General features: G+C 40.5%; 1 pseudogene; it reads right to left on the reverse strand.

The window, feature by feature from the left end:
- Positions 1-11304: 11304 nt before the first annotated feature.
- Positions 11305-11486, reverse strand: LOC124608399 (annotated as a pseudogene).
- Between the last annotated feature and the right edge of the window lie 373 nt (positions 11487-11859).

The following is an 11859-nucleotide window of genomic DNA, read 5'->3' on the forward strand; positions in this document are numbered from 1 at the left end:
TGTTGAAGTAGAAACTCTTAAATCTCGACGCTCCAAGGGAATACATCACATATCTAACGTTAAAATTTTTGTGGAATGATATACTTTTGAAAAATTTTTGTGGAATGACATACTTGTGAGAAACTAACAGCTACATGTAAACACGCAGAGAGTACAAGGATACCGCGCTGTGTTTTGGCGGCGGCATATACTCAAAGCAACAGGTCTGCGCGCCGCACAAGGCAGTCGTTGACCGCAAACAATTGCTTCCTACGTCACGCGCCTACAGCTGAACGAGCGCTCAGTGGGAATGCACTGACAGCCGTAAACAAATACAAAGTCTAATTTCTCCGATTAAATTCAGTATAAAGCTATAGTGACCTGATGAATTATGTTATTAACGTTCAGTATTTTTCAGGATACGGTTGTATAAAATATTTAAGAACTTCAGGTAAATTCTGTGTGTCTCCGACGTTAAGAGGACTTGCTATCGAAAAAATTTCAGAAAGAATGTAATTTCCAAGAAGAAACTAATATACTAAAAAGGTAACTATTAATTGAGTTTAATTTTCAGGTAACATATTTCCACTTAGGTACGTACTTTAGACGTAATTTGCTGCTCGCAATTACGTGATTCATAATTTGTGCTAAATTTCATGTTCTATGAAATTACTTGTGAAGCGACGTGCTTGCGTACGTTAACTGATTTTGACAATGATTATTAATGAACTGGGTTGTAACTTGTGTATATTATGCATCGCTTGGCTGCACTGCTTTTTCACTGATGTCATATCTTTCTATTATGTGTTTGCGGTGCTTATTTATTTAAATTATAATTGTAACCTGATTAATTGTGCTGACTGTGATTATGTATGTAAGTTATACTTTGTGATTTATCTGCTTGCGCCTTCATGTTTACTTATTAAGATTACATATGAACATTTATTTGCTTATGTTGATATGATGCTAATGACCTGTTTATTATGTTAGATAACATATTTGCTACCATGCGTATGGATTGCATATTTATACATTTCTGTTTGTTGTCATAACTACTCTTTAATTTGGTATATAGAAATGCTGATATACTGTGTACAAACATAGAGTTTAGGTCACATTATTGTATTAATTATAGATTGTTCGCTTGGCAGAGCCTCGTTGTAAGAATTGTACTGCATCCACTTGTTGACATTCTGTTCTCTACTGGTATATTTACTCGCTATTGCTTGTTTTGCTTACGCTCAGTGCCTTATATTTTTAAGATAAGACAATGAACTGCTATAATTCGACGAACGACATTAGTACAAGAAACTTCATTGAAGTCACATGAGCTGAGGTTTTATGGAAGCTGTAGAAATTTATGCTAATAGGAAGGAACCTAACGACATGACATACCATTACTAGGTTTAGACCATTAACAATTATTATACTGCATTTTTCGTGAGCAATTGAAATAGGAAGTGACACTTGACACAAGGAATACTCGACATGTTTGCTTCTGTTTGCCATAATTCTTGAAGTGGTGTACACACTGTGAAATATTATGATCATTCACACTCCGTAATCGTACTTAATTACTGAGAGTTATTCGAACTAAGTCTGTTAGAGGTCATGTATGCATTTCTTTTGTTTATAATTCATAATGAGTAGAAGATTTGGCTCAGATGGATTACACAGAGGTTGTGTGTTGACAGTGTGTCTTCGGATTGTATAGGATGGTGAGGTTTGCATTAGGATTTTATCTGTACTTGTTCGAGGAGACTGACTAGAGGAAAGAGTTGTTATGGAAGTGAAATGATATTGGCGATAAGGTTTATATGTATCGACGTATTGAAGAGGTATTATTGAGGTATTATTGAGATTATGTGATGCTGATGATTATTGGAGTTCTGGTGGACAAGAGGTAAGGTAAATGCTATTAATGATAAGGTTTATATGTATCGACGTAGGAGGACATACAGCTACCAAAAATTAAAATTATTTGCATTTTATTTAATTAAGCCCCCATGCAATGTTCGGAATTCTGAGAAAAATTGGAGTAAGCTATAGAGAGAGACGGGTAATATACAATATGTACAAGAACCAATAATAAGAGGGGACGACCAAGAACGATGGTTCGGACTAAAGAATTAACATTCAAGGTGAAAGGATGTCAATAATACGATTCGCTAATGTCGTTACAATCCTTAGTGAAAGTGAAGAATAATTACATGATTTGCTGAATGAACTGTCCAATAGGTACAGAATATGGATTGAGAGTAAATCGAAGAAAGACGAAAGGAACGAGAAGTAACTAAAATAAGAACAGTAAGAAACTTAATATCAGGATTGATGGTTACAAATAAACATCAGGATTGATGGTTACGAAGTAAATGAAGTCATTCTACCAACTAGGCAGCAAAATGACCAATGATGGATGGATAAGGCGGACATCAAAAGCAGACTAGCACTGGCAAAAAGGGCATTCCTGGCTAAGAGAAGTACACTAGTACCAAAAATTGGCCATAACTTGGGGAAGAAATTTCTGAGAATGTTCGTTTGAAGCCCAGAATTGTATGGTAGTGAAACATGGACTGTGGGAAAACCGGAACTGAAGGGAATCGAAGCATTTGAGATGTGCTGCTACAGACGAATTTTTAAAATCAGGTGGACTGATAAGATAAGGAATGAGGAGATTCTGCGCAGAATCGGAAAGGAAAGGAATGTGTGGGAAACACCGACAAGGAGAAGAGACAGGATGATAAGGTACCTGTTACGGTATCAGGGAATGACTTCCACGGGAAAAACTATAGAGGAAGACAGAGATTGGAATACATCCACCAAATAATAGTGGACATAGGTTGCAAGTGCTACTCTGAGATGAAGAGGTTGGAACAGAAGAGGAATTCGTGGCGGGCCGTATCAGATCAGTCAGAAGACTGATGACTGAAAACAAGATGATTTTATTACGACGATGATCTCTCCCTATGTATGTGGGAGGTTGAAACTTCGTTAAAAGACCTCACCACAAAGAAAAAACGCATGATTACCGCCCAACTCGCAAATGATATCCGTGGTTCTGTCGTTCACGCTTCCACCCGCCCAGGGGAACTTCATTGACATCAAAAGCATTGACTAATTAGTTAGATAGATCATGAGAATTTGTGTGATGGGTAATTTGTTTTCCTGCACTCGGATTACACTCACCAGTTAACCATTGAAGACACTTTTGTGGGGATTTCCGACAGGCTAGGTTGTCGTCGTCAGATAGCTGAAAACATCTGCACTAATTACTTTCTGTTTATCTCTCGCCTTTTCATGCTGGAGGAAGTAAGCCATTTAAAAGTCTGGCATACTCCTCCAAAACGAATCCTACTGAGACCTGTCGGACTATGGGGGCAGTAGAATGTTTCACTCCCTTATCCACCCCTGTGACGCTTCCTCTTTCAATCCTGCCACAGCCACCGGGCTGCATGCGAGCAGCCGCCACTTCTCCCACCGGACCACGAACCTCCGTCCACACGTCACGCTCCTAGCCGACAAGCCACTGCTCGCCATGCCGGACGGCTTTGCCTCAGAATACGGTCCTGTAGAAGCTTTAATATTGACTCCCACCTGATAGGTGGGCAGCTGCTTCGAGAACACAAATGGGAATGCCTGGAGGGAATGCGATGTTCTTTCCGAGGAACACTGTTAAGAAAATTTAGAGAACTGGTGTCTGAAGCTGACTGCAGGACTCTACTGCCACCAACATTATTTCGCGGAAGGACCACGAAGATGAGATACGAGAAATTAGCTACCATACACAAGCATACAGACAATCTTTCTTTCCTTGGCACTGTTTGCCAGTGGAAATAGGAAAGCAAATAACTAGTAGTGGTACAGGCCATCCACCGCCATGCACCGTACAACAGCTTGCGATGCCAGCATATGGATGTAGATTTAAATTTAGTTACCTTTTAAGATGTCATTCAATCTATTTATAGGCACACAAAACTGGCAGAAGAATGTTGTCTCATATTTTATCGAGAAAACTAAAGACTGAACTTCTGCTGCTGATTGTCTCTCACTAAAAACTGTTGTATAAGCTTCCAATTTTCTCACTGCAGTCGCTTTGTGAAACGCATGTGAGACGCTGTAATTTGTTTGTCCACAACCGTTAGGTAATGCGGTATAGAGCTCACTTCTCAACTCCCCTTACCCGCCATATTCTTACACATTTTCCAGTTTTTGATAGCATTTGAATCCAATTGATTTTGATGCTTTAGGGATGTCCCCCGCCAAGTCTCAGACCCCCGATAATTCTCTCGATATCCCATCACAGTACTGTTTCATTAGTTACAAGGCTATCTAGTCCCCCACCAGTTAGTGACTAGGTAGAGAGCGATCGCAACGAGGAAAATAGCACACTAATGTACAGGAAGATATGCACTGCTGTATAGAGTATACGAAGACTGCACAAAGAAATTCAGTAGCATAACATGCATGAATATCGAATGACTGTCTTTAACTACACTGAAGCACAGGCATGCGTATTCAAATACAGAGATATGTAAATAGGCAGAATATGGCGCTGCGGTCTGAAACGCTCATACAAGACAACAAATGTCTGGCGCAGCTGTGAAATCGGTTATTGATGCTACAATGGCAGGTTATAAAGATTTACGTATTTAAAATCAATTTTTCGTAATTATATCAGGATTTCCTCGATATTTTACCGATTTTATATAATTTTTTCACATTTTTTCGATAGCTTTCCACATGTATATGGTCATATTTCTGGCATACCCGCGTGTTGTTTCGTTTTATACGATGATATTATAGTGTCTTACACACCAGCCTATTAAAAAATCCTAAGCATTCCCCTCTCCCTGATGATCTACATGCAGGCGTTTTGAATAGGAAGAGCTTGCAAAGTATAATAACACAGGCATTGTACCTGGATGAGACTCAGCGAGTGGTGCAGATTGGAAATCCGTGGTTTGGAAGCCAATCTATGTACTGCTACGACACATCAGAGGGCTTGTCTGCAGACTCATGTACCGATGCACTTGGTGAAGACTTGAAGGCTGGCACAGCTCTACACATTCATTTGACTTTAACCCTAGGACGCCGAAGCCTTTTTTTCTAACTTGGATGCCTAAGGGGGAGGGGGGTTCGGCAAGCCCACAGGTATTAAATAAGTTTACTAACGAAAAATTACAGCTTTCAAAATGGTTTATGTATTTTAACTAAGGCATCAGTTTATAGATGTTGTTAATTGTTATAAATATTGGATTGAGTGAATAAAAAAGTGACATGTTACAATACAAAATACAGATGTGTTCATATACAATAGACTACCCTGAGTCCTCAGCTTCAAGGCAAGAGACACACTTCACAATTTTTTCTGAATGTGTGTTATACACATGTTTATGACACTGCCCACAAAACTGTTTTCGTTTACTTAGATCGTTGTACTTCTGCTTCTTTGTTTTAGCTTCTCTTACACAAGTATGGCACCGACCTTCCCCTGCAGCAGGCTGACGTGCTTCTGTTGTCACTTCTTTGATTTTCTTTTGTTGAATAGTCTCCATTGAGTGAACAATTTGGTTAGATAACCCTCTTGCATTGACACTGCTTTCTTCCACCTGCAATTTCACTAGTTCCATCCCAGCTTGCAGAAGATAAAGTTTCCGTTTCTTGTGTTTCTTTTCATTCCATCTTGGATGTTGCTGGATGAATATGGTGGCTGCATTGATAGCGCAAATGTCGATGAGAGAGTAAAATACAAATAGAGGCCACCTCTTTGTTCCACTCTTGCAGGTGCACATACGCGCCATTTGATCAATGGTATCAATTCCACCTTTAGTGGAATTATAATATGCATTTATCTCAGTTTTATTCTTCTCTCCTCCAACCGTGCCTTTACCTTGGTGCATTGTTGACAACATCAGTAAATTTTTACTTGGTTTCGTAGGACACCAAAGTTACCGGAGGCCTACCTGTTGATGGGTCTGTGAACAAGAACATTGATGAATATAGCTCTCGATTTGACGAGTTCTTCATTATGTCTGGAATATGCTTCCTGTTTGACTGGAGAGTTCCTACTGTAGTAACTTTGTAGTCTTGGTATAACTCTTCCACAAAATCCACCGATGTGTAGTATCGATCTGTAGTAATATTTCGAACAGTATTTTTCGCAGGTGCTACCAGACGTTTGACGACAGCTGCTGAACCCCGTTCTTGTTTCGACAAATTCTGAACATTACCTGCATAGGGTTCCATATTCAAGACGTATCTGTCAACTGCATCGGACATCATGCGTATAAGGATGCCATACCTGCCCAGTTTATCCTTCATAAATACTTTGAAGGGGCAGCACCCTCTAAACAAGCTGAGCTCTCATCAATGGTGAGGTGGACCCCTGGTTTATACAGTAGTGGAAACCTATCATTCACTTTGTTGAAAATATCATGGGTTGCTATGAACTTGTCTGCTTCCCTTCTTAGCTGGCGGTTACTTTTTTCATCACACCTTATGATTGCAATAAGTTCTTTGAAACGTTCTCTTGCCATAATACCCTTGTAAACTGGGCGACCCATTAGGTCTGACCAAAGAACGTGTACACTGACAGAATTGTCCTTATTTGCCCCCATAAGTATCAGGATTCCTATAAAGGCATACAATTCTTTCTCGTTAGTCAAAGTAACATTTCACTTAACTGCCACTTCATTTGAATGTTTTACTATAACATCCATGTTGTCAGGCGTAAGAAGTAACTTCAATGTTTCTCCAGGTGAATGGCAAACACCAGCTGGAGTTACTCCTGCCTGCTCTCTTACTATATTAGCAACAGACCTCCGAGGAATTCTAGGCTGTGTGATTACGTACCTTCTTCCAGACTTGGCCACAATAACATCCTGATGGTCACTGCCTGAAGCTGCGCTATCTTCATCTTCTCTAACATCCACATCACTTTCCCGATCTGAATCTTACTCCATAACACCATCCTCATATTCACGAGTCAGAATCTTCCTCTAAAATTTCATTCAGATCTCTTTCTGAAGACGAGTCACGTATTCTTTTAGTCATTTCTAAGTCTGGGTGTGAACAGTAGGGAACTACACTAACTCACTGCAAGTTTACAAGATAAATAACAGCTGACTGACATCAACAATCACTTCCTCTGAAAGTAAACTGATTTTTCCGAGTATCAAGAAACCATCCATCAAGAAACTAACTTGCATGTTGTAGAGATGAGAAATAAAAAAATCCTACTAAGGGAAATTATCTATATCATGGAAACCTAAGGGGGGGTTTGCTGGACCCACAATAAGTTTATTTATTTTCTTTCAAAGCAGGAATTTTCTATAAAATATATTGACACTAACGTTTCATAAAATAGCCAACAAACAATAACTCAAAGGGAATATTTAGTATGAAAGTTACTTGGGCAAAAGCAGGAGGCATAAAAAAATTGTGGGTTCAACGAACCGCCCCCCCCCCCCCTTAGGCTCCTAGGGTTAACTCTACCATAAAGGAATCTGCAACAGGGAGCTATTGCTATACAGATGAGCTTCACTATTTTTTTTTACCCCTTATAACTGTGGGTTGGATTGGATTGTTTGAGGGAAAAGACCAAACAGTGAGGTCATCAGCGTCATCGGATTAGGGAAAGATGGGGAAGGAAGTCGGCCGTGCCCTTTCAAAGGAACAATCCCGGCATTTGCCTGGAGTGATTTAGGGGAATCAAGGAAAACCTAAATCAGGATGGCCGGATGCGGAATTGAACTGTCGTCCTCCCAAATGCAAGTCCATTGTGTTACCCACTGCGTCACCTCGCTCGGTTTATAATTGTGATACGTTCCCACAATCGTGTCAGGACATCTATAAACTGTTCAGTTCGGTTATTTTTTTATCCTCGTAATAACTTATTCGTTTGCTGACCATGTGTTGACTGCAATTAGCATCCTGAAACGTGAGAGTTTCCCTTCTCCATACCTACAGAGAGTGCACCCCCAGCAACAAAATTTATAGACGAACAATTAGCAAGTCATCCATTCGAACCTCAACTGTCCGCTGCTGACAGCTCTAGACATGCATATAGAGACTATCCATCCATATTACCAACTGTGAAGTCTCGATTTCAACCGCTTCTACGTTATTTTCGACAGTGCTACCGCCCTGAAAATAGCGAGAAACTCTTCGCAAAACGATTCTGTAGGGAATGTAAGCACATTTAAATTCATCCTGCTAAAGAGCATAATATCTTCGATGGAAGCTATATAGCCGATATTTCGTAACAATATTGTCTAGGTTGTCCAGTATTAACAACAAATCAAGGCGTCCCGCCACCCCCTGTCATGCTCTCTCTTATGCTTTTAAAGATCCTCAACGATGGCATATGATCATCCTAGTTCCGCTGTTTTGTCTGCTAGATGTCCGTTGGAAGGATGCAGACACTTCTTCACGAGTATTATTCTTATGTACTAGATAGAACGGCATATTGGTCGGATAGTGTAGTATAACACCGTGCTCAAATGCAGTCACTCACACACAACTAAATATTCTGCAGATGCAATGCATTTGATTTATTTTCTGTATTTCTGTGTCTGTACACGTGTAGGCTCCAATAAACCTCACCCAGTTCTCTCGCTGATGGATCCACCATCGAAACCTATCCCAAATGTAGCACACTGCGAATCATCCTCTAGAACCCGTTCCAAATGTAATGCATGATGGATACACCTTCGAACCCTGTCCTGTACATAGTGCATTGTGGATCCATTTTTAGGCACCATTCCAGATATAACACGGGGTGGGCCCGTATTCTAACACTATCTCAGGCCAGTCCTGAGTCATGGGATTCATTCGCAACACACACATGAACATAGACAAAGAGAAAATAGAGCAAATGCACTGAATAATACTCATTCTGTAATGTTATTTCATGTGTCTGAAATTTTTTTGATAACCACATGCATAGCAGTTTATTTACAGACCCTGATTTGAACATGAGAGACACTCTCAGGTCATTTAATTTGTCCATGAAGCTTAAAGAATTTGCTTAATATAGATGTTTTTTCTTTGGAGTTAAAATTCTCTCTTTTTCTTTTCTCCGAAAATGGTTTCGAAATAATGACGACATTCTGCAGTGATCAGTAGTTTTCACAGCAAAATAGTAGAAGTCCTTATCCGTAATTTTACACAGGGTGGGCATGTATAGAGATGTGATATAAGTTAATACATCTGACATGTGTATAGCACCAACCTCTGCAGTTTGGTCATGTGTAATGCGGGGTGGTGCTGTAGCTTTTTTTTACTTCGTTTGATGTCGCGAAATAATGAGATGCAAGTTGTATCGTGAAAATGAACGTAAAATCAATACCTATTTTTCTCATAAAACTAAAAGAAAATGGACTGCGCCTATTTTCATGGAAAGATGACATTTATTATCATAGTAATTGTGTTCTTCTATTGGATAGGTGCTCACGTATAAGAGATGCGTTGAAGTTAAATACAGCTGTTCTCCATCTCAGAATGGCTGGCATTGGAGCAGACCATCTGTGTGTGAGGTCGCCAACGTGACTGCGCCTTTACCATGCGGTGGTGTGTGAGGCAGTTTTGGTGGCAGGGAGGGGGGGGGGGGGGGGGACCGTGCAGTGCCACTACATTTTAGATGAACAAACAATTTGCACTTGCTGCAGCCCTCATTTGTCTCATATTGTTTAGTTGGCTATACATTTTTTGTGTCGGCAAAGAGCCGATGCCTCAAATCAAGCTGAGTGCCAGTGGTCTGCCAGCTGTATGTCACGTAGAAATGCGGCATACGGTATAAATTGACGGTCTGGAAAAGCCATGTTCCAGTCGTAAGTAGAGGGAAAGAGAGAGAGGGAGGAGGACGGATGTGAGGGGGAAGAGGTGCCTATAATTTCTCTAGTTCCTGTCCGTATATTGAGGATAACTCATGTTCAACTACTGCCCATCTCTCCTGTTGCAATCTTTTGGTACGACGATTTTTCTAGTACATATGTTCCATTACAACTCACTGATTACGAGTGCTGCTTTTTTTCACAATAGTTACGATGTGCAACTGGAACAGTTGTGGTATCATGTATTGGCTTCGATTACCTGGGCTGCAGGAGGTGTCTGTAGCGAACTCTGACGTTAAAACTGCGATAGATGCAGTCCACAGCTGTATGCTTACAGGTAATACACTTATTAAAGTCGTCCCTTACCAACACCGGCATCTCGTCACTTGAACATACTTCTCACCAAAAAAATAAAGATAGTACCTCCCTCTCCCGCCACTTTTCCCGCCAGCTTATATGTGAAGGGTGGATTTTTAGTGCATCTGGTATTAGTTTCGAGTGGTACTGTGAAATTTTTACCAAGCAGAATAACACTAGTTATATGGCATCATCAATTTTAGAACTGTTTTGCGATTTTGGCCACTCCTTTTGTAGCGCTATGCACTTAGTTGTGTAATTAGGTCCGATTTTTATAATTAATTGCATAAGTAGCAACGACCTTTGCTTCAATTTCCCAACCAAAATAAATACATTAACCTAACCTTCCTCTCCTGCAAGTGGACAGTTTCCTTGTGTTGGGTGTGCACTTGGTCTTTCGATCCGCAAGGGTTCGAGTCCTGGAAAGGGCACCACCATTTTTAATTTCCCGCAAATTCCCGGATGGTAGGTAGAGTGGTACGTTAAAACAGACCTGGGACTTGCAAGCGACTTGGTGCCGGCAGTTGGGAGGGGGGCGGAGGCGTCACAGGGATGGAGAAGAGAGTGAAACATCCTACCGCCCCCAAAGACCGACAGGTCTCTGCAGGATTGGCCTGGAGGCACTATACCAGAATTCTACATGGCTTACTTCCACCAGTATGACAGGGTTAGAGAAAGAGAGAACATAACTAGCGCTGGATACCTTTAGCTATCTGATGACAGTTACCACCAATTTTGGTATAGGGGGAAATGAGTACCAAGTCCGTGGAAAGCCCCTGAGTGACATCATAGTAGAGTCCATAACGGTTGCCTGGCAAATGTAATCCAACTGCAGGAAAAAATTACTCAACATGCAAAGGGATTCTGATGTTATGTTCCTCTGGGCAGGTGGAAGAAAGGGCGTGAATGCCACGGACATGATTTGCAAGTTGGAGTGGTGGGCATTTTCACGTTCGGTAGGAATTTTTAACGAAAATTCAACCTACCACCTACACAAGGAGAGATTGCATTTGTGATAAACTCACCTGTATTAACGAATTTATAAGGTAGTAGGTTGAATTAAGACGATATTTACAACTCCTCTGTGTTGATATTTTTCTACCTTAAGAGACTTCGTAAGTAACGAGGCATATGACTACCTTAAGACAGTTCAGAAGTGAGGAGGCATCCTGTGACAGAGGTAGAGCACGCTCTTTGCACTCCGTCATGAGCCAAAAATGAATTTAATATTCTAGTCTTGTAAAGCAAGACGCACAAGATATTAAGCTGATAAGAACAGATCTTTTTACTGTATGAGAGAATACTTGGAGAAAATATAGCCTATGACATATCGCTGTACAGGATTTTCACACGAAGAACCAACAAGTAACGGTTCTTTAGCGATGTGAAAACGCGTAATTGCTCTGATTTCTCTAGACTTCGAAAATAATGTGCGTAAATGGGAGGAATGTACATTTCGCTTGAGGAATTCGAGGTGCTCTTTGCACTCCATCATGAGCCATATGGAGTAATTAATGAGTAGTTAACTAATAAATTTAATAAATCAGTCAATTAATCTGATATCAGAAGTGCGCCATTGTCAAATTTACAACAGAGGGCAGGGGGAAGGGTAGGAGGGAAGTTCCATCATCTTAAATAAATTAGCACTCTGACAGAATGACCCTTACGCCCTTACTTACTGTAACTGGAA

The sequence above is a fragment of the Schistocerca americana genome, chromosome 3 (genome assembly GCF_021461395.2).
Source record: "Schistocerca americana isolate TAMUIC-IGC-003095 chromosome 3, iqSchAmer2.1, whole genome shotgun sequence".
NCBI lineage: Eukaryota > Metazoa > Arthropoda > Insecta > Orthoptera > Acrididae > Schistocerca > Schistocerca americana.